The sequence below is a fragment of the Lonchura striata genome, chromosome Z (assembly GCF_050655825.1).
Source record: "Lonchura striata isolate lonStrDom1 chromosome Z, ASM5065582v1, whole genome shotgun sequence".
NCBI classification, from domain to species: domain Eukaryota; kingdom Metazoa; phylum Chordata; class Aves; order Passeriformes; family Estrildidae; genus Lonchura; species Lonchura striata.
The window spans coordinates 30,039,875-30,067,266 of record NC_140740.1 but is presented as its reverse complement, the minus strand read 5'-3'; the positions used below and the strand labels follow the sequence as shown (position 1 = coordinate 30,067,266).

The 27,392-nt window shown below is 34.9% G+C and overlaps 1 protein-coding gene across 3 annotated transcripts in view; it reads right to left on the bottom strand.

The window, feature by feature from the left end:
• Positions 1–27,392, bottom strand: part of COMMD10 (COMM domain containing 10) — a 108,576-nt gene that overhangs the window by 3,167 nt on the left and 78,017 nt on the right. The gene's annotated exons all lie outside the window — the stretch shown is intronic.

Sequence of the window (27,392 nt, the reverse complement as noted above, 5' to 3'; positions counted from 1 at the left end):
GAATACAAAATAAAACTACCAGGACAGCAGTTTTCTTTGCCATGACTCCAGCTGATCCTCCCTCCAAAGAGCATAATGCCATGACAGGGAAGTGAAAGCATTTTTAAAGGCTTTCTAACAGCTAAGAAACAAAAAAGAAAGCAAACAAGGGTTTTTTCACAAGAGAAAGTGGGTAGAGGAAAGAAAGAAGATACACTAATAGGAAAGGGATCTACCATTTCAGCTGAGATGTTTGCTTGGCATTTGCCTTCCTAGAAGGATTTTGGTAACTGAATGGAAGGAATCAGAACTGCAAAGAGAAGGTTCAGCAAAAGGAAGATATCTTGTATCTTAAAAGTTTATCAGTCACAATTAATAGCTCGGATCATTTCTTGAATGATTTCTGGAAGGGGTGTCTGCTGCATTTTGATATGACAGTTATGCAATGCCTCCAGAGAGGGGCAGAGAATGACCTCTGATCATCAGATCTTATTTCTCCAATCTCTGTGTCTCATTCAAGTTGGGCATCTTCTAGTACTTCTTCAGATCAGCAAGCACAATCAATTCTCTCTATCTCTCACTAGTCTTTCATATTTTCTAACTACATTAGTTACTGTTAGTTAGAAGATAGAGTACGCAAATGAAAAGAAGCATAGACCCTTGAATTCAGATTCTCTTTACACTTAAAAAAACTCACAAAACACTCTGCTTTATGAAATGAATGAGATCTCTTCCCATTATTATTTAATAATCATACTCTGATAACTAGGACAAAATTTATGTTGGATTTTGGCAGGCAAATGTCTGTGGAGATCTAGAAGAAAGCATGCCTCGCATGCCAGGCTGTATTTCTGATCTGGGGTGGGAGTAAGAGTGTCAATGGGAGAGAGGTATAACAATATTGTATAAAATATGTTGTTTATCTGCACTTAATCGTCTGCTAAAACATATTTGTTTCTATGTGTAAAAACCTGGTACATCTATTACACCACTTCAACAGAGAGTGGTGTACAAAAAAACCTATGCAGAAATATGGCACCAGTTAAAAATGTTACTTTACTATATTAAATTTCTCACTAGCATGAGTCTGTTAAGGATGGTGGCAAATTATCATTATTATGTGGTCAGGAGTTCCTATACAAATTACAAAAACATTGTATCGTAACTAGATCCGTACAAAAAACCGCTATGTCCCAGGTAGCTGATGGCCCCCCATTTCTAGTTGAGATATCCATTATTTACTTATTTGCTTTATTCTGTGTGAATATAAACAAGTGCAATTAAAACTGTGTGCCACAGGACTAGGCTACCATCCAGTTTTTCAATTACTCAGTAAAATTGCCTTAAAAATGACTGTATAGATAGAATATTGCTAAACCCCCAGAGCAGGCAAACTCCTCATATACTTAATGGAATTTTACTCAGATAAGAATACAAAATTAAAAACCCCAATAATATTTCAACCTTAACTAAAACACAGGATGAAAAAAATCACTTTCAGCTTACTTAATTAAATGTCACTGTGTGCAGACAAAGTCTTAACCTATTTATGAAAAGTACAGCTAAGCTGACTTCTTTTATCTGCACATACAAGTTTTCAGATGTTGCCTCTGATCTAGTATGTGTTTCCCTGACATAAATAAGAAAACAGCAATTTCCTGGATGTCTAACTACTTCTTTTTATCAAATGTATCATTCTTTTTTCCTCTTTCCTTATAAATATCTTCCCATCCCTCACCTTCACACTCCTCTCCCCATCATTTTTGGCATCTCCTTTTCTCTTTCTTTTTATCATCTTCATGTGAAAGAAAACTAAATTGAGAAACCAGAAAACTAAACTGAATTTATTCCCATTGTCACACTTTGTCAGTCCAACAGTTTTTCTAATTACATCCCAAATTTTGCTGCTGTGCCACTATTTAACTCCTAGCTCCTACTTTTAAGTGTTTTAGCATTGAATGTGACAGTTTCATAGCATCAGAGAAACATGGCTGAACATGATATTCTTATGAAGACAAAGAAATCTCTAAAGTACCAAACTTTCATTCTTTGGGCTGCTTTGAAAATAAGGACACAGGCTTTTTGGCTGATACAAATATCCATGAAGGGTGGCAGGGACTGCACTGCAGCAATATGGTCAATGAGTGTAGCTAAAGAGTGCGTGCAGCACATTAGCTAAATAAAGTTCCTGTTAAGTTCAGTATGTTCATCTGTTGTAAAACATGAAAAAGCATTGCATTTACTACCAGAAAGGTATGAGTGAATTGCAGATGTCACTAAGAAAAATCTTTAAAACACTCTGAATTCACTGCAAGGAATACGGTAATAAGCTTTCTGAAATGTGTGGTTTAACATGTTTGACCATGTATCACTAGTGAATGTATTTTAAGTGTAAGAATTAGATTTTAGTGCCTTCATACATCTAGATGAAATCTGATTTCATTCCACCTCTTCTCTCACCCCAGGGTTGTATTGTATCAATTTACAACTTACAGCCTCCTGAGAACTATGAAATTCTAATGAGTTTAACTGATTTGGGTTGTTTTCTACTCTTAAGTATCTTCTCACTTACTGTCTGCTATTATTTTAAAAAACATAATATCTTCATCAATGTCTAAAACCAAATTTCCTTTGGGGCGGAAGGGGGGCAGGGAAGAGGAAAGAGAAATGAGAGGAAAATGAAGATAAAACCTTTGTATTCGCTGTCAATACTATTATGTTATCCTAACCAAAACAGCCATTCTGAATGTCTGGCTAATTCTTCAAAATAGCCACAGTCCTTTAATATACACTTAGTTTACAGCCACCACCTAACAGGCAAATTTCATACCTGATCATGATCATCAGCATAAAATGATGAAGATACAAATATATGTAAGAGTCTCTAATTTCCCATTATCTTGGCTAACTATTTTAAACACAAATACCTTCTTGCAGCAAAATGTTTCTGTGGAAACCAAGCAAAAATTGTCTCCTTAAAATACTTCAGAAAACAGAGGTAAATTTTTGGTTATAACCAAAGGACTGGATTTTGCTTTTAGGGGGTTGGTTGGTTGATCTGTTTTACAGTAGGGATGTTTATTGTAGTGGTTTGTTGGGTTTTTTTTAATACAGTGCTCTAAATATTCATATTTTAACATGCTACTGTGGAAAGCCTTATTACTAATGACAGAGTTTTGCAACCTTACATACTACACAGCTATTCCACACTTTTAAGTTCCCAACCCTGTATGTAAGCATAGAGTAATGCACTAGAAGTTATAAATGAAAGCTAAACTTCTGGTTTAAAGCTAACTTGGATATAAAAAACTGATACTACTGTTCTCAACTGCAAAGCTATAACTACTTCAATGACTTTGAACAAATAAATGCTAAGTATTTTGAAGCAAATGGAGAGATAAGCTGAATTATATATTTATAAGCTAAATGTCTACTGATAATGATAAGGTTCTGTGACTGAGCACATGTAAAAAAAATACAGTATATTCAGCAAAGGTTTTTAATAGCAACTAACTGAAATAACATTCATCCAGTCTTCATATTCCAATATAACCTTTAATACTATCTTGAGCCACATCTCCATTATGTTTGAGAGAGTAGCCCTTGCTATCCATTCTCCAATTTATTGCTATGAGACATCCTTAAAATCTCAAATATAACAGAATTATATGTATAACTAAGCCAATCAGTTTATGGACAAATTAAGCTTCATTCCTAAACAGACCACAGTTGATTCTTACTAGCATACATGTCCCTCTGGGCCTATCAATTTTTGTGCTACATTAATTCAGACTTCCTTTAAGCTTGCTTGGACCCCAGAGAACTATGCATTCACCTAGGCACTTACAACTTACAGCCCTTTGTCTACTTGTATCTCACAGAATTTAAAAAAAAATCTGTTGTTTGGTCACTAAGATCAATTTTAAGAGCATATGCATTAAAACAGACCAGCATCTCTTAGAGGCACACCTGTTTGTTAACTCTCTGCATATAAGAGACATTAATTAAAACTTCTTCACACTCTTATAGCCATAGATGGATGTAATTCAGCTCAGGGATTCATCAAAACACTGGGAGTTAAATACAGAGTAATATATTCCTAATTAAACTTCTTTCACATGATCAAAAAATGTGACCTTTAATCGTTTTCCAAGCTTAACTCCATTTGCAATACCAAATTACTATTTTTGAAGAGAAAAAAAATAGTGTTTTATAACTGAATTACATGCATTTAAAGCTACAGTGTGTAACTGCTATAAAATGTAAGATACTAACCCACTCTTCCTGACCAACATATTAACATCTAGTTCATAAACATACTGCATTCTACCCTTCAAAGTTGCATTTCTTTTTCATATCAGCTTAAGAAATTCAAATTCTTTGTGGATTCAGGGAGATCAAGATCTGCATAATACTAAAGATGTCTATCCCCCTCTTTGCAATCTATATGTAAGCATCCTAACCAAAAGTCTGTGTTGATTCCTGAGATCTAACCAATGTGTTACTGGGACTTATGCAGATACATACAGATAAATCTTGAATCTCACTCCAGCAGATCCAGGATAATTTAAATATCTTTGCATGGAATGAATAAACATGTTTGCAAGAATGAGTGTATTGTCCAATCTGGTAATAAGGCAACAGATTCTACAGGCAATTGGAGACCTAGAGAAGACTTGACATACTCCCAAACTGCAATAAGAATTGTCAGTTACTACCATTTTCATTACTCTTGTTCCTCTCCATCCTCACAAAAATATCCATTGCTGGCTGAATGAACTGATGCAAAACTATAGACAGGAAATGGGACATAACTACTAAAAAGACAACATAGGCTGGGAAGATCACAGGACATTAGAGGCAGACAGGTCACTTTTTTCACAGTAGGTAAGAAAAATGCTTTTAAAACAGAGAGAATATCTGAGGGAAAAAAAAACCAAAACTACAGTTTTCACCTCAGTACATTGTGTCAAAGTAACTACCATCTTGCTAAAGAAAAGAGATTGAAAATTATTTTTTTCCAATAGCTGTATCCAAGCAAAGTGTTCCTAGCAATTTGCATTCTTATAAGTACTATCATTATATTGGTTGCCCTTTCAATGATACTTTTGCATGGAAAACCTCTAAAAACCATAAATCTTGAGATAAGGGTTAACACTTAGAAAAACATCACAGTGAACAAACATGCTTTTTGGAGAAATGGGTGGTAGACATGTTATCAGTGTATGCCTATCACTTAAAAGCATGTCTTTTATATTGATACTTCCCTGTATGTTGCAGGTACAGAAAATGGCTCATAGAAGAGCTGTTGAAAGGCTGACTTGCTTTATGTCTGTTCTGTATTTGTATTTGTCGTCACATGCCTTTTGTTTTGCTAACTATACACACTGCACAAGCTCCTGATTGGTTCCTCACTAGACTCCACATGGATTCAATCACTACAAGCAGCAAATCTCCATCCACATGAATGTTGTATTTTCAGGATTAAATAGCAAAACATGCAAAATTTCCAAAAACAGTATATCCAACAAAACATGTTTAAAAATTGGTTCATTCAGTGAAAGACTGCTACAAATACTAAGAACATCACAGACTAATCTGAGAAACAAAGGTCTTAATAATTATTATTTTCTTGTTTCATCTCTCACCTAATTTTGCAAATTCTACTGTACTCCAAATACTGCAGAAAGCTCTCAGAAGAAGCAGTTTTACTAAACATTTTAAAAGGAAACCCACAAAAAACCAACCAACCAAACAAACAAAAACAAAAAACCAAAACAAAATAAAAAATAAAACAACCCCACCCAAACAGCCATTCTTCCTATTAAATTTCACTATATCAAGTTTGGATTAAAGAGTTCACAGGACATCATACACACCCTAATTGTTGCATACTGCTTATACTGTCTGTAACTATCAAAATACAATTTTCTTCTGTAATCAAAACTATACTGTGATAAGTGGTTTTATTCCTCAGAAGAAATTAAATTTTTATCTCTCCCATTTTGGTATGCCTCACTTGTCACAGAACTTATGACATTTAAAAAATTAAGTTCAGGAACACTGCAAGGAAAACCAGGCAGTTGTGATTCTGTGTTTCTTTTATTTACACCAGGGCTAGCTTGTATAAGTCTTCAGAGCCATGAAGACCAGTGAGTTCACATTTCCATTCTAAAGATAGCTCACATCAAAACTGACAGAACAGTCTTATATTCACCTCAAATAATAAGGAATTCAGTTTTCTTCTTATTATTGTATTCACAGATAACCTCTGCTGAAGAAACAGCAAGCCTAGGCATGCTGGCACCAGAAATGCTTTCAAGCTTTTCTGACCTCACATGTTCACCAGATTTGACCACAGCTGATGCCATTTTGATTTGATGCCTCATTAAATTTTACGAACTATACATCAAAAAGATGTCACTTAGGTATAGTTGTGAAATACTTTCATGACTGCGACCAGAAAATAATAAAATTCTAGGAAACTGACAGAACTGAGTATAAATATTAAGTGCCCAGTATTGTCATCCACCAATTTAAGATTACGAGCTTAAATGGCAAACAATGCACCTTGGGTAAGTGTCTTGCAACAGCAAAGCTCAGCTTACATCATCAAAGGCAGACTGAAAACTCTTTACATCTAGATATACAATGGTCAAAACCCCCTATTAGCAAGAAGAGCAGCGCAACACCATGCACCAAGTGTTCTAAAGAGCTTCTCACACAGCTTGCTTGCAGCTGGTTTAATTAACTTAGAGTTACACATATTTTATGTTCTAATCAGTTACATATCCAATGCTGGGTCTGAAGCTGGATTTAAAGGAAGCTCAAACTCTCATCCAAATCACTTAGGAAACCACCCCTTTGTTCTTGTCAAAGAGACAGATAAAATCTCCTCTGTCTAGAGAAGAAACCTGGGCTGTTATCATCTGCATCCACATCTAGAGCTACAGATCCGGCAGAAATATTATATGGTGATGCCATGCAGATGACTTTTTAAGAAGGATTTATACCTCCATTTAGGAATGGAGGAAGCTGGCATCTTTTTGAATTATTACCTTCTGAGCCTACCACCTACCAGCCTACCTACTTTCTTACCTATTCAGTAAGAAACTGCAATGCTGTATTGTTCTACCACAAAGAGCCTTCATCACTGGAATACCTGAAAGTATCTATTGTTTCTGCAAGGCACAAGAAAAGCAGCTGGATAAAAGATGCCAGCAATAAGAGGAAAGACCTAAGGAAGGTCAGATCACATGAAATCAATGTAACTGATGTGAAAACACATTTCATAAATCTGTTTATTTACAAAATGTCGAGATTAGATAATCTGTAAATTTGTTTTGGTTTTTTGTTGTTTTGTTTTGGGTTTGTTTGTTTGTTTGTTTTGTTTTGTTCTTTGTTGTTGTTGCTGTTGTTGTTGTTGTTTGGTTGGGGTTTTTTTGTTTAAAATGGGTCACCTGACCTGGAGTATCACAAGTTTGGATTTTTTTAGGCAGATCAGCAAAGATAAAATGTTTGGGGCTTTTTTTTTCTGTGCTAAAGAGATGCTAGTGGCTGTCAGCAAATATTTTTTTTTTTCTCCAGCGGGCAAATCATTCCAGCAGCTAGTAGCTGGGGGCTTCACAAAATTCTCAGCTGCTGAAAGACAGGGAAATAGTACAGGAATGAGGGATGTTAACTACAAATCTAGTCCCAAGCAGCATCAAAGGCAAAACTCTTAGGTAATAAGGTGGTTTGTAAAGTAATGCATATATTATCCTTTCTTAAATTTACTTATTTTTATGAGGAAGTCACCTACTTACTATTTTTAATGCATCCTAAAGGTAAATGTATCTACAGCTTTTGCTACAATGCTCATAATTTACAAATAAGTGGTGGTATCTCTTCCTTGCCATAACCAATCCAGCAAAGCCTTGAACCAGAGCGACCTGTTGTATCAAGGACACACTGATGTCAGAGTGTGAACAAAATTACATTGCATCACTAGTCTGACTAAGTAAACACTGACATTTCTCAGACAACAGAACACATTGTAAAACCAGAAGAGGTTATTAAAACCAAAGCTTCTCAAATTAGACAAAAAAACTTTGCCTTTTTACAAGAATTACAAATAGATTACATGGTCTTTTCATTACAACTCCACAAAATTAAAACGAATGTGGAAACAACCCCTATACTACAAAGCAACCAAGCAACAACTTTCTCATTTGTCACTGAAGGTTACACACATTCTAATGACACAAAATTAGCTATTTTGGATTTCAGACAATGGAATTTCAGTGATTTTGCTTTACTACTTTTGCTGACAAATTATTTAAAGCTTGATGCAGTGGAGTGGTGTGAATTCTCCCTGCTTACTGAAAACTGGACAAAGTGCTAAGGACTGAAAGTACAAATTCTGTGTGTTTTCACATACGCCAAAGATGAAATGAGATCTCTCACCCACAGTTTCCTTCAAAGCCAGACTATGAACATAAGTGTTTAAGTAATATCCTCTCAGGAAAGAAAAAAACAATTTTTGGCTAATGTAAGCAACTCAAAAGAGGAATTCAAATCCTTTTTTATTTTATTAAAGTCTGTGTGCTATTGAATTACAGTTCATAAAGATTGCTTTAAAAGACAGTAATATGAAGTAATATAGTAGTAAATTCAGATTCTTTTACAGACAGCAGGAGCACAATCCACAATACTCAGGCTGGCTGCAATGATTTCAGTAAGTATTAAAACCAAGATACTTTTTATGCTTCTCTCTCAAAACTAACCCATTTAGCTCCCAATTAATTATTTTTCTCTTTCAAGGCAGTACTGCATGACCCAAAACTAAAATAGTAGAGCAAGCAATAAGAAACATATAATAAAAAGTGCATGTGGTGTCATCTTTTTACAAAGACATGAAATTAATATTTAAACTCAATGTCTTTTTTATCTTTTTCACATATGAGTCCTTCAAAGGGAAAAATGGAATAATAAGATGATACAGGTCAGTTTAAAAATCCTGCTCTTAGAATCACACATCATTAAGGTTGGAAAACATGGTGGTTTGGCCAACACCACCATGCCAACTAAACCACAGCACTAAATGCCACACCCAGTCATGTCTTGAACACTTCCTCTACCACCTTCCTGGGCAGTCCATTCCAGTGTTTAACAATCCCTTCCAGGAAGAATTTCTTCCTGACGTCCAACATGAACACCCCCAGAGCAGCTTGAGGCCATTTCCTCTTGTCCTGCTGCTAGTTCCCTACCTTTCCACAACCTCCTTTGAGATACCTGTTAGTATCAAGGGAGTATCCAGTTGCATTTGAAGTGCAGAACTGGTCTCTGAGCAGCAGAAAAATGAATAAGAATGAATGGGTGACAGCTGAACTGGTGACCCAGAAAGATAGCCTGATGATCCTAGTCAGGATCAGGGTGACAGCAGTCTTTATAAATGAGCATATTAAGAGTATCTGTGATTTCTCACTGGTGTGACAGAATTAACAGCTGAACACACACTAAAGGGAGATGCCACTGGATTCCAGGCATGAGAAATGCTTTGTATCTGTTGAAGAAAGTAATTCCAAAACCCTGCACAGAAGACTGAACTATCCAAATTGCAAACCAGTTTCTTTAATGAGAACAACAGTCTAACATACTTGGGAGCATTATTTTGAAAGGATTAAAACACTATTTTGAAAGAGAAGTAATGCTATTTGGACTGTTTTGTTTATTTTGGAGATAAATAGGTTGACTGGTTTACAACCATAAACTAGGCAGGATTCTATGGCTCAGTGGCTACCTAAGGAAGGAATACAACAGCTGATTTGCCAGTTGGCAATCTACTTTTCAAAATTATAAACACAGTACCTGGGGTTTTGTGGCATTGCTAATATCCTCTAAATCCTTCTATATAATATCCTTGTAAAGCTGAAGTCTACAGAGATATGAGATTCTAGAATGCAGTAACAAAGCCTGATATTACAACATAAAGGGTCAACTGAATAAACTGCATGTGTGTTTCAGCAAGAAGTTTGATAAATACTCAAAATGAGGTTTAGTATTTGAACTAAAATGTTTCTCCAGTAGTTGTTCATATTTTCTGTATGTTGAAAATACTGAAACGTGAAAATAAACATCTGGGAATTCAAAAGCTACAAGCCATTTAACAATAGCTATTCTTGGTACAACAGTGAATGAAGATTCAGAATATGGAAGATCCAGAAAGACTTTCCATTTCTTTTTTCTTCTGGGAACTAAAACTTTCCTTTCTGAAATACACTCTTCAAGATTAATACACAAATGACAAGATATTCTAATCTTCAAACATATTCCATTGTAAGAAGGAAAGAGAGTGTTTACCTCCACTAGCAAAAAGGAATCCATCACACACAGTGAGTGATTCTCCTCTGTGCAGCACTTGTAAGGCTTCATCTGAGATACTCCTTCCAGTCCTGCACAGCCCCAGTACAGATTACATGTTTGGGAACTGGGGTGAGTTGATCTGAAGGTTTAACATCCAGATATACCAGATGTGAGAGATATTACAAGTATCTTTTCACATCTGATATATCAAGATATGCTGGATTTGTAAAAGGATTAAGAATAGGGAATCTATGTGCACTCCTATCGTCCTGAAGTAATGCTTAATGTTATTGTATTTCATGTCTATCTATGCCCAAAAAATTCTCATTGTATCTTTGAGACCCTACAAACGAGAACCCTGGTGGGAAGTGTGATATCATAATAATCTCTTGTATGAGATTTCCTGGATTTTGCCACATGGTATCTGCTTCACTGGCTCTTTGGTCTTTGCTTCAGCAGAGATTTTCTCCTTTTTTTTTTTTTTTTTTTTTTTTTTTTTTTTTTTTTTTTTTTTTTTTTCATCTTAGAGAGGCTAAAGCAGGGATTTTGGGCTGGGGAGGATTCTGCAGGTGCCTGTCACAGCCAAGGCACTGGCCCGCAATGACCCCGCTCCAGCCAAGCCACCAGTGGCTCAGTGGCAGTACCTGGCTGGGGACAGGGAACACCGAGTGTCCCGGGCCAGAGGGGACAGGGAACACCGAGTGTCCTGGGCCAGAGGGGACAGGGAACACCGAGTGCCCCCAGTCCTGCCAGGCCCCTGGGGAAGGTGGTGGCCCTGAGGAGCCATCAGGTCTCCATCTGCTGCTGCACCTGCCCCGTGAGCTCTGCCTTCCGGGAGGGATCTGTTGCCATCTGTCCCTCTGTCCTACAAGCCCAAGGCCTTCCCTGTTGGACATGGTCTCAGGAAGGACATCTTCAGCATTTCAGATCTTTTTTGTTGCAGCAGATTGTGAGTTTGCAGCAGTTTGCTATCCAGCTGTTATGTAATCTTACCTTTTTTATTCTTGCCTGTTGCCACTTTGTTATTTTTTCACTTACATCTGTTGGTATCTTATTCATTACTGGTGGGAAGGGATTGGAAGTTGGAATCAAGGAGGAAATTGCTCATTTCAAACTGCCCACCTCTTTAAACTGTCTCAAATCTATACACCTATATGTAACAATTGGAGCATTAAATCGTACCTCTGACAGGTGATTTTACTTTGTTCTGTTAAATACTAGAGACCTCATCTGTTTGTGGAGTTCAGCTCATAACAAAGAATCATGTTTGTCAAGAAATAATAACCATGCATTAGCTGAAGAATTGAATACAGGAGGAAAGGAATACATTTTCAATCTATTTATGACCATTCAATTTCTCCAAATAATTCTCACAGGGAGCTGATCCAAATAAAATCCCTAAAGCTTGGTGACTGCACCTTTTAGGTGGCCACAGTTCTTCACTCTTAAAAGACCTAGGTCTGGATGCAGAAGTAAATTCAATAGATACTGACTGATAAGCAGTGAGAGTAGCTAGAAGGATGATCTAGATAACTTGGTAGGAGGCCACTGAAGTTCACAAGAGACAAGGCTGTTGAACAATCAATCTTGGGATCTGAGGACTTACTGGGAGGCCAGTTTGTTTATCACCAGCAGTTTGAAAATCCTGCAACTGGAGGGTGATTAAAGAATTCCAGCACAAACTTCAGTAACTTTGAAACTTTAAAGAGAGTATAAAACATCCATAAAGAGCAAGTATAAGAGTGAATAACCAAAGGGTCCGGAGCTCTTGAATAAAAAATTGCAGCTATTAGTCAGCTGCATCTCTCTAGATACTACCATTCAGAGCACCACTGGGCCATAGGGCTCTTGGTGTAGAGGCAAAATGCTACAAATAACATTTGTAGTCAAATAACATAAGGAGCTAGATTTCCTCCAACCCTTAAAATGTGCTTAATAGAAAGTCAATACGTTAATTTTGCATTAGTGGTTCCATAGCACATTCCGTCAGAATCTAAGACAGCATAAAAACGCAAGGCTGGCATAAACACTGTATTAGCTGTATATATTCCAGTTAATGTGACAGAATGGCTATCTTGTACCCAACATTACAATTCTACTGTGAGCAATCCAGCAGTGCGGAGATATAGTATTAATGATTGTGAAATCACGCCTTGACTCCATGGCGCTAGCCTAATTGTGAAATTCGACTTTGTTTTATTTCACAGCTGGGTACTGACTGGCTATGAATTGAACTGAAAATGCTATTTACAGGCCAGTACGTCGCAATACTGCCAAGCAAACAAGAGACTGAAGAGGTGAAGACAGATATCAAAATGGGTCTGTAAATTACCTTGCTGAATGCTCTTACTCAAAAGTTGCCTAGAATATTTCACTACTCTGAAGCTATACCAGAATGAACCTCACAGGCCATTATTCAGATTATAATAATAACATTGGCTACTAGAAAATGCTGTATTTTCTACACTATTCTCTAATGCAGAATGGTATCATCACCCTAGTGTTGCAGTTTCCAGTATAATATGTTTTCCTAACACTGTTTTATGGAAACCAAGAAACACTGACAAAGACTCACAATCAAAACCTACACAAATTAATGAAATTTTAAGGCAATTTACTTTAGTTACTTCATAAAATCCCAGCATTCCATTATTTCTAGTTGACTACAAAGTATGATAATAATATAATATAATATAATATAATATAATATAATATAATATAATATAATATAATATAATATAATATAATATAATATAATATAATATAATATAATATAATATAATATAATATAATATAATATAATATAATATAATATAATATAATATAATATAATATAATATAATATAATATAATATAATATAATATAATATAATATAATATCCCAGCATCCCACTGTTTCTAGTTGACAACAAAAAGCTCCAATATCTTCTCTAGTTGAATGGCTACAGTTGAAAGCACAAAATAATGCAAGGATTTTAAACTAAAATTGAACTTTTTCACAAATAATGCTTTCCACTGTGATCATGGTGGTTTAAATAGCTTCACAATCAAGAAAATGTGTGAAATCAGTTGTGACTGGGGATTACAAAAAAAGTAACTAGTTCATGGAGATCAATCTAGAAATCAACACAGACCTTGGAAAAGGGGACCTCAGGATCAAGGCTCTGCAAGAGTGGCTTCTGTCCAGCCCTGCCATCACTCCATATTCTAGGAGTGAGGAGGGAAAGACAGTCCTTCTTTTGCCATTCCTGTAACACCCAATTTAGAAGATACCTGGGCTTCAGTAACAATCTGTCCCTGTATTTCCATGGCAAAAAGCAATTTCAAGAGACCACAGTTACAGACTAACAGACCATCTATTTAAAAATGTATCTACAATCAACTTGCTCCTATTGAATAAGGATTTAACTACAGTGCTTCATTAGTAACAGAGAATTTAAAAAAAAATATATTTTTATAAAGTCAAGTAAAATTATTAAGTTTTGCAGTGAGAAAAAGTTTCTGCTCCATCAGTGCAATAAATTTTTAACACCTTTAATTATGCAAATTTTAAGAATCTTTAATTCATTTAATGTCAAAGTCTCAAAGTATGCCCAATATTTTTGCCAGTATAGCTGCTTCTCAGTGAACTGTAGTAAATGCTTTATTATTTAATTTGTTTGTTTGTTTTTTTGTAGCTGCTTTCCAGTGAACTGCAGTGAACATGTTATTTGGGCCTTTTAATTTTATTTGGACCCCCTATAATGAAGCCTATCCACGGTTCCTTCTGCGCTACAATTTTCTAGTATAAAAATCTTGCCCTAAAACCTGTGGAACAAATATTAGGTGCTTATATACAGCAATTGTGACTTAAAATCTTGTATTCTGTTCTTTAAAACATTTTTTTTCACTTCAAGCTTTTTTGAATAACAGGGAGAAAAATGCACCTGAAATAAACTCATTTTACAGATAATTTCTAACAAAAATGAAATATGCTCAAGGCCACCCACATCTTATGTAAATGCTTAGCATTAAATCATTTTATTATAGTTAAGATAAATATCAGTGGACAAAATGGGGGAATGGAACAGGGTAAAAGTACCAGTTTTTGTTGTGTTCACTGAATTAATACTACACCAGTTTAGAGTAAAAGAACTGCAAAGGTGTACACAAGTGTATAAAAATGCACATAAGTGAGCTCTCTAGCATCCCCAAGAATTTACCAAAGATATACTACATTTGTTCACAGGTTTGTGTGTCATCTGCAGCACAGCATGAGATTAGACCAGCTATACAGTCTAATGGTTTCTTGATAAGTTTACCTAGCCACAGCTCTGACGTTCAGTTCTCCCTTTTGCAGAAAGATTAAATGACTTGCAAACACTTCTGCTAACTTCATTTTCTTCTTGATCCTCAACACTAACAACTGAAGTTTTAAAAATGGCACTTCTGAAAAAGCTTAGGAGACTCTAAGAGTGGTAACTTGTTTCATACATCATTTCCTACTAGCAGTTTATATTTTTTACTAAGAGTAAATTGCAGATGTGTATAAATCAGTAAATTCAGTTTCCTCATGTTGTAATGAAGAGCTGTAACACCTTGACTCTTGAGTAATTTTTATTTATTTTCAATCCAGGTTTAACATCTTTTGCACAAGTGATGATGTGAACTCCTCTCCTACCTAGATTCTACTTTCACAATGCAACAGAAAATGTTACATCACACAATGTACTTCTTAAAAAAGCCGTCATGCCTACAATACAAAAAAGTCTCTTATCAAAAAATTGAGACTCAAATCTTGTTTGAAAATTATTTTTCAAAAATCCAGTTAATTCACAAGCAGGTTTTAGGCAAAACCATCTGTCCATCTCAAAATACAATATCTTTGCCCAAAACATTAAGTCTTACATGGCCATACAAATACCAACACTTAATTTAATACTGTACCATCTTGTTAGAGGGGAAAATGTAGAATAGCTCTTTCATAAACTCTTAAAAATGTATGAGATATTTTTTTCTTGGAAAATTTAATTTTTTTAATCCATAACCCTTAAATGTTACACACACTGAAAACCCACGTGAATTCTAAGCAGAGCAAATCAGAAGCAGGCAGCATATATTAATAACAATGGGCCTATTAGCATGGAATCAGAATGCCAGTTTTAACATGAGCAGGTCACATGTCTGTACAGCAAGGAGACTGACAATAAAAATTTTCTCAATATGCAAGCCTTTTGTCCCAAATTACTTTTCTGAAAATTTTATATAGTGAGGATAAACTAAGTGTCATTATTTTTAAAATGTATACCTGTATTTGGTTTTGCCCAAGTAGAACTGGCAGAGGAGAGAAAAAATAAATGGGGAAAAAATTGCCATTAAACAAAACAAAGATAGAAAATGCATTTTTTCCTGTGTTAGAAATTATTTCAACAAGAGACTTTGAAGCACATTACAGGAATATCTAGTAATACCATGGAAACCAGAGACTCAATCTTGGAGAAGGAAGCTATTTTCACTGTAGAATCACAGACTGACTTGTGTTGGAAGGGCCTTAAAGATCATCTACTTCCAACCCTTCCGCAGTGGACAAGGATGCTATTCACTAAATAGGTTTCTAAGGAATCCATCCAACCTTGCCTTGAACACTTTTGGGGATGGAAAGTGCAACAGAATTTATTTTGCAATATCAGAAAATCAAAGAATTCTGAAAATCAAAGTCATATTTGATACTTGACGCCATTCCTGATCCAAGTTGATCCTAAAGCCCTCAACAAACTTTTCAAACTTGAAATCAATTCAATGGTCCAGAAAGAAACACATTCTGTCATGTTCTCCTAACCAGAACTGCAACATCATTTAATTCCACCAATTTCAATTGGTAAATGCTCTTCAGACTTTCTCTTCTCCCTTCATGCATTTGCAGGGTAACTATTTCTAACACTTTGGTATTGCTGTCAATGCTCCTTGAAACTAGTTCCTGCAACCATGTGTCTGGCCCTCAAAAGTCATCAAATGCTCATTTATTTTCCACAAATCTACTTACATTATCAAAATAACCCTTCTGTGCATAGGTTTAATTGGCAAAATAAACTTGGAAATACAGTCTTGGTCATTACATTTTTTGTTTAGTGTTACAGAATTAGACCAAATGGCACTTCAATTTTGTGTCACAACACAAAACCTGAAAAATTCTCAAGCAAGTCACCCCATGGAACAATTATGGAACAAAGACTTGGAATGAAAAAGATAAAGGAACTGTGCAGACAGAGCTTCCCTTAACAAATAATCAGCTTTATATATTAAAAAATATATAATATTTTCATATTTTTTCTGTTTCACTGTGCACACTCTGAAACCAATGGCTTTAAAGGCAGTATTCATGCATTCCCATCAGACACCCTTTCAGAATTCACCTAGATTTCTTCAGTCTCATGTGAATTGATTTGCCTAATAACCTTCAACCTCTATTCGTAGACTTGTTCCATCCTTCCTTAAACAGACATAAAAACTTTGTAACCACATTTTTGAGCACAGCTTCGCAAGGGATTATTACTTCCATGACCATACCAACACTTTTGTTTCAATTAAAAACACTTCCTGATGTATCAGCCCAGTTTATAAAGTTAGTATGAGTCAATGACAGTTGTATTGCTAATCTCAGTAAATGCCTTCCCTTCGTCTGTTAATTGTCATGCTACTGTCAAATTGAAAAGAATATATTAATTTGCTGCTTAAAGGTCATACTGCATTTTATCCACTCAGCTTTAGAAAGATATATTTTATAATGCAATAAGAAGGAAATTGCTTTAACTCCCAAAGCACCTTAACTCTCAGTTCCATTTTTTTTTCTACCTTTATTCCAGTTTCTCTTTCCTGAGAATCTAGTTTTCACTCTATACCCAGAACTCACAGTTTGTGAGGTCTTCACTTCCTTTCAGGAAAAAAAATCCCATGCTTAACCCCAGGAATCGGCCAAATATGACTTTGAAATGTAAATGAACTCAGAAAAGCATGATGTCTTGCTTTCAGTTTTATTGGATTCTGAAAAAATATAGTATCATTATTATTACTATGAAATTACATTGGTAATGAAGCAGAATTACTGCTCATCATCAACCCTCTTGCAAACATGCATTTTTTTCCCAAAATATTTTTTTAAACACCTGGATAATTCCTTCAATTTTACATTCCCATTCCTAAAGCCCCCTTTTTAATGAAATGGCTGCTGTCCTTTAGAATTAGGATTATTATTACAGAATATTATATTATTTTTTAAGTAAAGACAAAGTACAGTAATTTATTTAATTCTTTCTGTAGATTTAGTATATGTTGTTTCCTTTACACTCACACTTTTCAAATTTAAGAACCCAATGAGCCCACTTTCTTTCAAATGTTGGATAAAAATATTAACTATTAATGGACATCAAATTTACAGTAAAAATACTAAAAAACTTATTCAGACTACAAAAAGTATGTAGTTGATTAATTTTTTTCCTGCCAAAGGACCTATTGCTTCTCTAGACGGTAAAATATTTTTATACTGCTGAACACTAGACTCTGCCTAAACATGTCTAAATATACTTTAAGATTTCATACAGCTTTAGGTGACAGCACATTAACGTAAAAAAGTATTTCCACAGACAAATATGATAATGACTTGCTATAGTTGTCAACTGTTTATCTGCTTATGTTAAAAGACAGCTGACTTCTATGTATATGCAGCTGGTTAAAGCAGCACAGTTCAGGAAAGTTCAGCTGACGTACTTTTATCCATAAGGAGCAAACTGGGTAGTATGAGTCAACTTTTCAAATCCACAAAGACTTTCAGGCAGAAGAATGAAGTTAGATATTACATTCCCATAATAGCTTAGGCCGCTTCAAGCCATTGCACAGTTGGTATGCAACCGCACAGTAAGAAGCGCGAGCCACCCCAAAATTGAACATGCAGCAGATTTCCCTTCTTCTGCCAAGATTTCAGTGGGTTTTTTTCAATAATAAATCAACAACTTGTCTGAATTCAGTAGGTAAAATAATTAATATTTCTTGAAAAGTATTTAATCCCAAATACCCTTTATAGCACAGGAAATACTTTTTGGAGCATTAGTACCCATTATATTGCTTTGTGGTTTTGCAACAATCAAGAACACTTTATTTACTGGATTGGGGGTTGTTTTGTTTGTTGTTGGGGTTCCTTTTGTTTGTTCGATTCTTTGTTTTAGGACCTAAGCAGCTAAAATTTTACCTAAAGGGCACATGGGTAGACCCTTCAAATTTCTTAATCTTAGTTGGAGTCTACTGTAAACTAAATAAGAATAACATTGTTGCATTCACATATGTCAATATTTAAACTATTTACTTTATAAGGCTTATCTTTTTCTCCACCATAAGAGTGTGATGTCTTTCACCAAGGCTTCTGCTTATCATGTAAAACCTCTAATAAGAACAAAAAAATATTTTCATCACCTTTAACAGAATTCTGTAATTTTTGTAGGCGATTGTATTAATATAACTCTAATTAATACTAAGGTTTTTAACAGTCACATATACTTATGCCCACTGCTTTTTTTACAGAAGTAAACAATAGGCAAGCTTATTATTCTCATAATATAAAAAAAGAACACTGTAAAGCCATAATTTACTGTAATGACTTGAAGAATCTTGAGTCTTAAAATAATACTCAATGTTTAGTGTTCTGCAGGAAAGCAGAGAAATTAGATACAAAAGAGGAAAAAGTTGACAAGACATACTCTACATATAGGGAAATATTTAAAGATGCTGAAAGTGATTTTCTCTCTCAGAATATGTGTCACAGCATTTTTCAGAAACAGTATGTACACCTAAGCAATTCTTAAGATTAGCCTAACAGTTATTTGAATTCATTTCTGATCAAGCCTGTTATGCTTACAAAATTCAGCACAACAGCAGTACAATTCTAGCTGAAGATCTTGCTGTGTCTCTTCAGGTCCCTTTGTACAAATCTCAAATACAGGCTGCAGACACAAACTCGGTTTTTCATTTAGCCAGTTTTCCTTGTTGACAATATGTTTTCTGATCTCTGTCTTTACAGCAATGAACAAAATAAAGAACTTGTTGAATGCACATTACTGCCTTGGTCCTTCTGTACAGAACTAGTTTAGTATTTAGTATTTGATAACTCTGTAAATTTACTGGCACTTTGCAACAAAAAAGCAGGTCAACATTTGTACAGTTTATGATTTCACAGTGCATCTGCAGAGGTCATACATAATATATACTTTTCTGAGGTTCATCCAAATAAAAGGAACTGAACAAAAGCAATCTGTGCTGATGACACTAATGTAATCATTGCTGGAAAACAAAATGCTGCACAGATATCATGCTAAAATTATATTGCAATAGTTAGTTTGAATATTTAGAAAGTTCAGCAAATCTAGCACAAATATATGCAGGAAATATTATACACAGTATTCTACATCATCAAGCATGAAGTGTACAGGGCATCTAGAAAGAGAAAGGGAATACAGGTCATAAGGAGTACTGGACACTTAGCATTTAAAACCATGTCAGTGGTATAATGCTACACCACTAAATATAGACAAGAGTGACCAGTATAAAGGCAGGGAGAAAATTAGAAGTAATTAATTACTGAGATGCTTAAAGAGAGTTAACCTCAGCTCCTTCAAATTCTTTCACAGTGCACGATTCCTTAAGTTTATTACTGAGCATAAATACAACAGAGAGAAAGAAGAGGGTAAAAGAACATTGAAATGAAAACAAATGGACATAAATTAGACAAATATTCATTTCAAATTGAAATGAAGGTTCCTAAACACTGTGACAGATAAGCCTGAAAGAGTCTTGCCATTAAAGTAATGGGGAAAAAATATGAATCAGTTTTATAATGAAGATCAGAAACCTTACAAAGGTGCCATATGACAGAGAAATCTAATGAAATAACAGCAGAATTTTAGCTACAGATTCCTAAATTCTCATTTAAAGAGTGATGCACTCTTTAAATCAGAAGGTATCTATACCACTAAATATATTACAACAAAGTAAATTCAAAGGTATTAGAGAATATTAGTTTCTCAAAGCATGCTAAATATTAAGCCACATTAAAAGTAAATCAAAAATCCACTGGATATTGACAGCTAAGATCAGCTAGTGCCACAAACCTCCACTGAACCTTAAAATCATGAAGCTCAAAACAAAGAAGCAGCCACCCACATACCTTACTCTCTTGCCCATTGATTGCAATACTGTTGCTAGTATGACCCAACATGACTTAAAGCTTTCAGTTCTACTTCCAACACATCATGAATAGCAACATTCAACTTAACTTTGTCACACTCACAAAATCTCAGAAGGAGGCTTTCTACCACTGTGAAGTGACAGAATAGCATATCAGATTGTCAGTCCATTTGTTTATTTTACTTCAGTATACATGACAGTTTGTAAGATAAAAATCCACTCTGCGCAGACCGTCAGTTTTGTGTACCATCCCTGAGATACTGGGTACTATAAACAGCATCTCTCCCACATTTTCCATTAAACATCCTAAACCATATTAGACTCAGTGATGTCAGAAATAGCTTCAGGGAATATTGTATATTGTCACTGTGAAAAAGGCACAGCAGGTTTCTTCAGAGAATAATCTCTTTCATTAAAATTTTAAGATGTGAAATATCATTAGATGATTCATTCCTTGCAATCTGTATTGTTTTGTAAAATAATTGAAAAGGAGTTCATTGATCCATGTTTTACTTCTTTTTCCCTTTCATTCTCTTGGGCACAGAGGAAAGAAAGTCTTCAAAACTCTCAGAAGCAGTTTTTTTTACTCCTCCATTAGAGATGAGTCCCAAAAGGGCCAATCAAGTAGCTAAATGAACACACGCAGAATATTTAATTTTGCTATTATAGCACTGATTTCCACACAACAGAAAAAAACCATTCTCAGTCAGCTCTTGTCCAAATTGAAAATCTCCAGTCTTCCTATCCGTTTCCATATAATCTCATCTCCTACAGCCAATTGCTTCTGCACCAAAATAACCGGAAGCTTTCTTCATTTGAATTTGTCTTTAAATGCAGTCTTCTGATGCTTTTTTCAGATACACAATAGAAACTAATTTTTATTTTCTTCTTGTGCTTTCATTCAGCTAAGGGATATAAAAAGAACATTTAAACTGCAAAGGTGAATTTAGGAGATTTTGTAAAAGGATCCTGTCACACTTCAATAATTGCATATAACTAAATGATCTGCACTTGAGTGAAAACAAATTTAATGTTTTTAATGAAAGTTTCCTCAAATAGTAAGAAAAGTATCCCATTCCTCAAAAATTGCTTTGAAAACTGAGGACCTGTGTGAGGTACATTCTGATTTCTAAAAGCAAATTTGTAAAAAAAATAACATGTAGTATCTTTTTCATCTTTAGGTTTTTTGCTTGGTGTTTTTTTGTTTTGGTTTGGGTTTTTTTATTTAGAAGAAAGAGGTGCTATAAACAAAACATTAACAAAGCAAACACCGAATAAATAGCAAATTCACACATCAGAGACCATGAGCACTAAGAAAAATTTAATAAAAGACTATGTAAATTCAAGCTGAGTGGTTCATAGAAGCCATAGTGTAGGATCATGTCTGAATAACTTATTTTATGATGGTGAAAAAGAAAAGGGAGATTATACTTTTTATCTGAAATATTTGAAAAAGAGCAGTGTTTCTCAGCACAAGTCAATAGCTACCACAATATAAAGCCACTTTACATGCTACTTTCAATGATCTCTCTGTTGAGAACAAGAGATTAAAAAGAGGCAATGTATAAAACATACATTATAGATTTGATACAGAATTAAGGCGCTGTTCCAGCATGTAAGAACAACACAAAGTTTAAAAAATCTGAACGTGTCTTGAAATGGTCAGTCTTTTCAAGCAGTTGGTGGTGAAGGATTTCCAAAATTTTATTATGTTATTATTTTTACTTTTCTATAACTGACATTTCAACACTGTCCTTCTGTCTGCATAACTACCATAGCCCCAAGACAATGGATGATGTAGTATTACAGTCTCAGTACTAAAGTACTGGATTTGCACAGAGACACACAAGAATGAAGCACAACAGAAAAGGGGCCTCTGGCCACCTGCTTTTCTTGCCTCCTTTCAACTATCTTCCCCAAATGATAAATCTGCTTTGCCACATTAACAGCAGTAACTTTTCAATATATCCACGTTAAGATTTAGCATTTTCAAATAAAATATCAATTCTAGGCAGATTAGGGAAGAGAAAGAAAAGAAGATCATCTAAGGAGAGTAGCAATCCACCTGGGTTTTATTTGTTCATTATTGATGTGCTTTGGGATATATTGTTTAATTAATATTAGACAAAGACAACAACTGTGCTCAAGGTAATCTTTGCAAAAGTTCAGTCAGGAACATGCACATTGATCATGCTTGGATTGCCAGTAAGTCTCATCAAGCTTTAAAATGTATTTGAAAACAGGACAAACTGTTCTCCCCTTCTCTGGTATGCTAGCAATTAAAATAAAAATATTTAATTGAGATCAAATGTTTGCTATTAAGCTCTGTAGTTTTATAAAACTAAACCAGAAACTTAGAAGTTGAACAAATACTCAAGAATAGAAACACAAGCATGAAAATGTTTTGAGATTTTAACTATTAAATATAGGAAAACTTGGGTGACACACTGCCTTGCAAACTGTTGATTGTAATCTGTCACAGGGTAAATCAGAATTAAAGTGTGAGAAGAATTAGAAATTATTTATAGCCTCTTTCTTATGCCTAATATCTTTCTTCTTCCTCAAATTAAAAAAAATAAAAATCTAAATTAACTTTAAAACATTTTATACTGTTTCAAGGTCCTTCCTGGAAACCAAACATTCAAATCCTTATCTCTTATGGATATTTTAGTTTGCTGACCTGACTTCATAAACAGTATTATTGTAGACATATATGCAAGATATCACCAACTTCCAACCTCCTAATTTTTTTTTCTTTTTCAGGCTGAAACAATTCAAGGATTCAATACAGCCAGTAAAGAATGTTTCAGTACAGTAACTTTTGGATAGAAGATGCTGAATTTAACATGTCCCTGAAAAAAATTCTAATTCTAACAAAAGACTAGCTAGAAACATGCCTCTCTTCTGTCTGCTTCTCTGGGCCTGAAAACTGGGAAGAACACAAGAGTTCCCACATTTCCTACCAATCTGCCCAGAGGGCTGCTGCAGAGAAAAGAATACTGAGACAGCCACAAGCTGGGATTTCCAAACCAGTGCCAGCCCTGGCTTCTGGACAATGAAGATACTGGGGTTTCTGAGCTCCAGACCTGCAGGCAGCACCTCCAGGACCTGCTGGAAGCTCCGGCCAATAGGCTGTCTGTGGCCAGCCCAACCCCCAAGGCTACCAGTGCTTCTCGGTGGCAGCTGGCCAAACGCCTGCCAGTCTGTCATACAGAGTAGCTTACAAAGTCATTAGGGTTATCTTGGCATCTGATAAGTTCCTTTGTAAGAAACCAAGATCTCTATCTGTATACGGCTTTCCCACACTAACCTACTGTTAGGTGTGGGAAGGCTTTGTTGTTATTACAGCCTCTGCCTGCTTGATAAAAGCAATGGCTTTTTGTTGCAAAGGACAAAACACAGTAAGTATCTGGTCTTCATTTGTGTTGCTGGTGGGGTTTCAAACAATATTAAAGGAAATATAATAAATTAATCTTTTCTTTCCCTTCACTAGGTCTTAATTTTATACTCTGTAAGGCTACTGATTTAACCACATTTGTGGTATCATCCAAGAGAACCAGTCTGCCCCGTAAAATTTGCATTTGGACATAGGCTGTTTTCATTTACACTTCAGCTAAAACATTTGAATAGCAAAAAGCTACATATACTATGACATCTTGGATCCAGAAATCCTGATCCATTCTGTATGAACCAACCAAATCTGAATGGTAAAATTGAATAAACAACTGTTCATTAAATAACAGATTACTTTACAAATTATCATATAAAGTGGCCCAAATAAGGATGCAAAAAGCCTTACAGTCAAGCGTTGTATCTGTTGCAATGTGAGCAACACATTAACAGCTTAAAAAGAATAGTAAAATCATAAGTTTCTGAGCAAAGCCAGTAAATCAGGAAAAATAGAGTGGTTTCTTAAGCAAAATAAGCTTTGAAATGAAGTAGAAGTACACTGTGCTGAAAATGGATGAGAAGCTGGTGAGGTGTCCAGTAATAATGAATTTAAATAAGCAATTTGGCTAGAATTTGCAGTCATCTGTGAATAATTTATCAAATGGAGCAAAGCAGCTCAAAAGAGTACACTGGCTAAAAACTGCTGAATATTTTTGCAGTGATAAAATTCAAAGTCTCCCTCAGTTTCAGTTCCTTCACTTCTAAATCCATAAAATCAGTGAGAACATTCCAGTACACTGCCTAGGTGAGAGCTGATCAGAGAATATATTTTCCCTCAAAATATTCCTGAATAAAGACTAAAAATGGTAAGATGCTTTTTTCTTTCTCTAAGAAAACCCAACAAACACAAAACACAACTGCTAAAGCATCACACATGTTCACACTGAGACAGTATGTTCTCCACACATGCTGTGAAGTACAATCAGGGCCTGAGATCAGACACACTTGCTTACCCCACAAGCCATACATTCTGTCCTCAGTAGCCTATGCATAGCCTGTATCATAACGCAGTCTTTAAGTATTAACCATCTAGAATTAAAAAAACCAACCAAACAACAGCAGCAGTGGTCTCTTCATTCCTTCTCCAGGCTTCTTTTGGATGAAATTCATATACTGTAGTCAGACTGGTTAAGTTTGATTTTTAAATATTTTCAATTCTAGCCTTATTGATGAGAAGAAATCATAGAATCATGAAACAGTTTGTGCTGAAAGGGAGTTTTAAGTGTCATATAGTCCAGCCCCCTGGAAATTAGCACAGACATCTCCAGCTAGATCAGGTTACTCAGAGACCCATGCAATGCTGCAGAAGAACAATAAATTCTAACTAGTTATAAAAGAATTTGCTCTGTAAGGAAAGTAGCTTTTACACCTTACCACTGTCCTGTGATCAGGAAAAGCATATTTATTGATACTAACTGTAGAGTCCAAAGCCCCTACTGCATCTCTAATTACAATACACATTCATTTATACCACAAGGGTTATTGTCCTTAGCAAGCATGCTTATCAGGAACATGATAGTAAAAAGCAACTTATTTCAAGCATTTCAAAATTGGGTCCCTTCTTTTAATCTACAGCCTAGTCCTCATAAATATGATTTCACCCAAATAGAAAAAACTCCAATTTCTGGCACTCATTAAATGACACAACCTTTCTCTATCCCTTACTAATGCAGCTCACAAAAAAAGTCTAATTCCCCCATTCCCAACATAAGTAGACTTGGCTCAAATTTATAAAGCTACCATCTTTTCATTAGATTTCTCAAATGCAGCTTCCAGAAAGGGAATACCACCATCCTTTTATTGTTTATCCAGCTCATGTAAAAATTCATTAAAAATCCCCCAAAATGTAACCCTTGAAATTAAAGCATTCCAAATGGTTAAACCAAACTCATGACACCCTACCCAGCATGGAAAAATCTGAAAAAAACTGTCTCTACTTTGTGAAGCCCATAGATGCCTTAGTTGCTGAACCTCTCAAAGCACAGAACATCAAGGAAAACAAAGCACATACTCACATGTTCAAAGTATTTGTTTAACAAAGCAAATTACTCTACTTAAGAAAGTTCTAGAAGACTTCACATATCAGAGGGGAAAAAATAGCATTTTCATCAGTATGTCATAGGAAAAATACATTGTAAGATAAAGACAAAATTAATTTTCTTAATTAAAATACCCCAATAAAAACCTTCCACTTTACAACTCTGAGGACAGAATATTGAAAAGGCCCTAAAGACTATTAATTAAAAGACTTTGATTTCTTTTACTGAAGAAAGCATTTAGATTGCTGAATCCATGTAAAACTGATATAAAAATACTGATGTTAGTGAGACAGAACTCACATTTGCACTAAGAAAGCTTCCTGATCCAGAAAAAATATATAATTAATTCCTTATTCTTCCCAGACCAAGTTTAAAAAGCTTTTACTGACATAACCTGGTTTGGCAGTAGTGAACATTGCAATGATTTAAAAGTAAAGTAAAAATATATGTGTATATAGAAAAATATGCATTCTGAAACACATATATGCTACTATAGCTTTTCAGACACTACTTCAAATATAGTAAGTTCTACTAATGTAACCTATATTGCAGCATATATGCAGGATAAAAGAAAAGGAGCATGATGTAAGACCCATCAACAGCCGATTTTTAAAAGGTATATTTGAAATACAGCAAATAGAAGAAATGGAAATTAATACAGTCTTAACACAAAAGCAACAGATCATGAGTTAATTCTATTAAAATTTGACTACTTTTGTATCTACAGCTATTCCTCCATGATTCTGGTTAAGTAAATTAAACTTTTCTTGATACATTTTCACTTGAGGCTCAAGAATCCATTACAAATGTCTAAACCAAGACTGGATAACATATGCCTTGTGGCTTTTTCATATTATCATTTTAATTTTAAAAATATCTCAAGAGGTAAAAAAGCAGTGAAGATGAAAGTATTTCTATTAAAAGAAAAAAGAAAGAAACCTTGCACAATTTAATTAGCTGAGAAACCAGAGCTTCGTTAGAAGTTGTAAATATAATAAAGATTATCGCTCAGCCACAGAAAAAAAAAATCTCCCAGCATGCCTTTGAAGAAGGATATTTAAATTCACCAAAAAATCAATTACTGTTTGCAAGGATAACTATGAAAGTTAATAGAGAGCATTGGCAAGCGTCATTCTCATAAAATGCCAGCAAAGTACTACAGATAAATTAATACAAAACATTAAGGCTTTAGAGGCTATGGCTCTCCCAAAACACAGCTCAATCACATACAGAAAATTAACAGAAGAAGAGCATTGCCAACACTCTGAGAAAACACAGTCCACAAGTTAATATGCAAACCCTTGTTACATTTTGGTGTTAGTGAGTACTCAAAACTCAAGTTCAACAAAAGTATTGTTTATCAGCTGGATC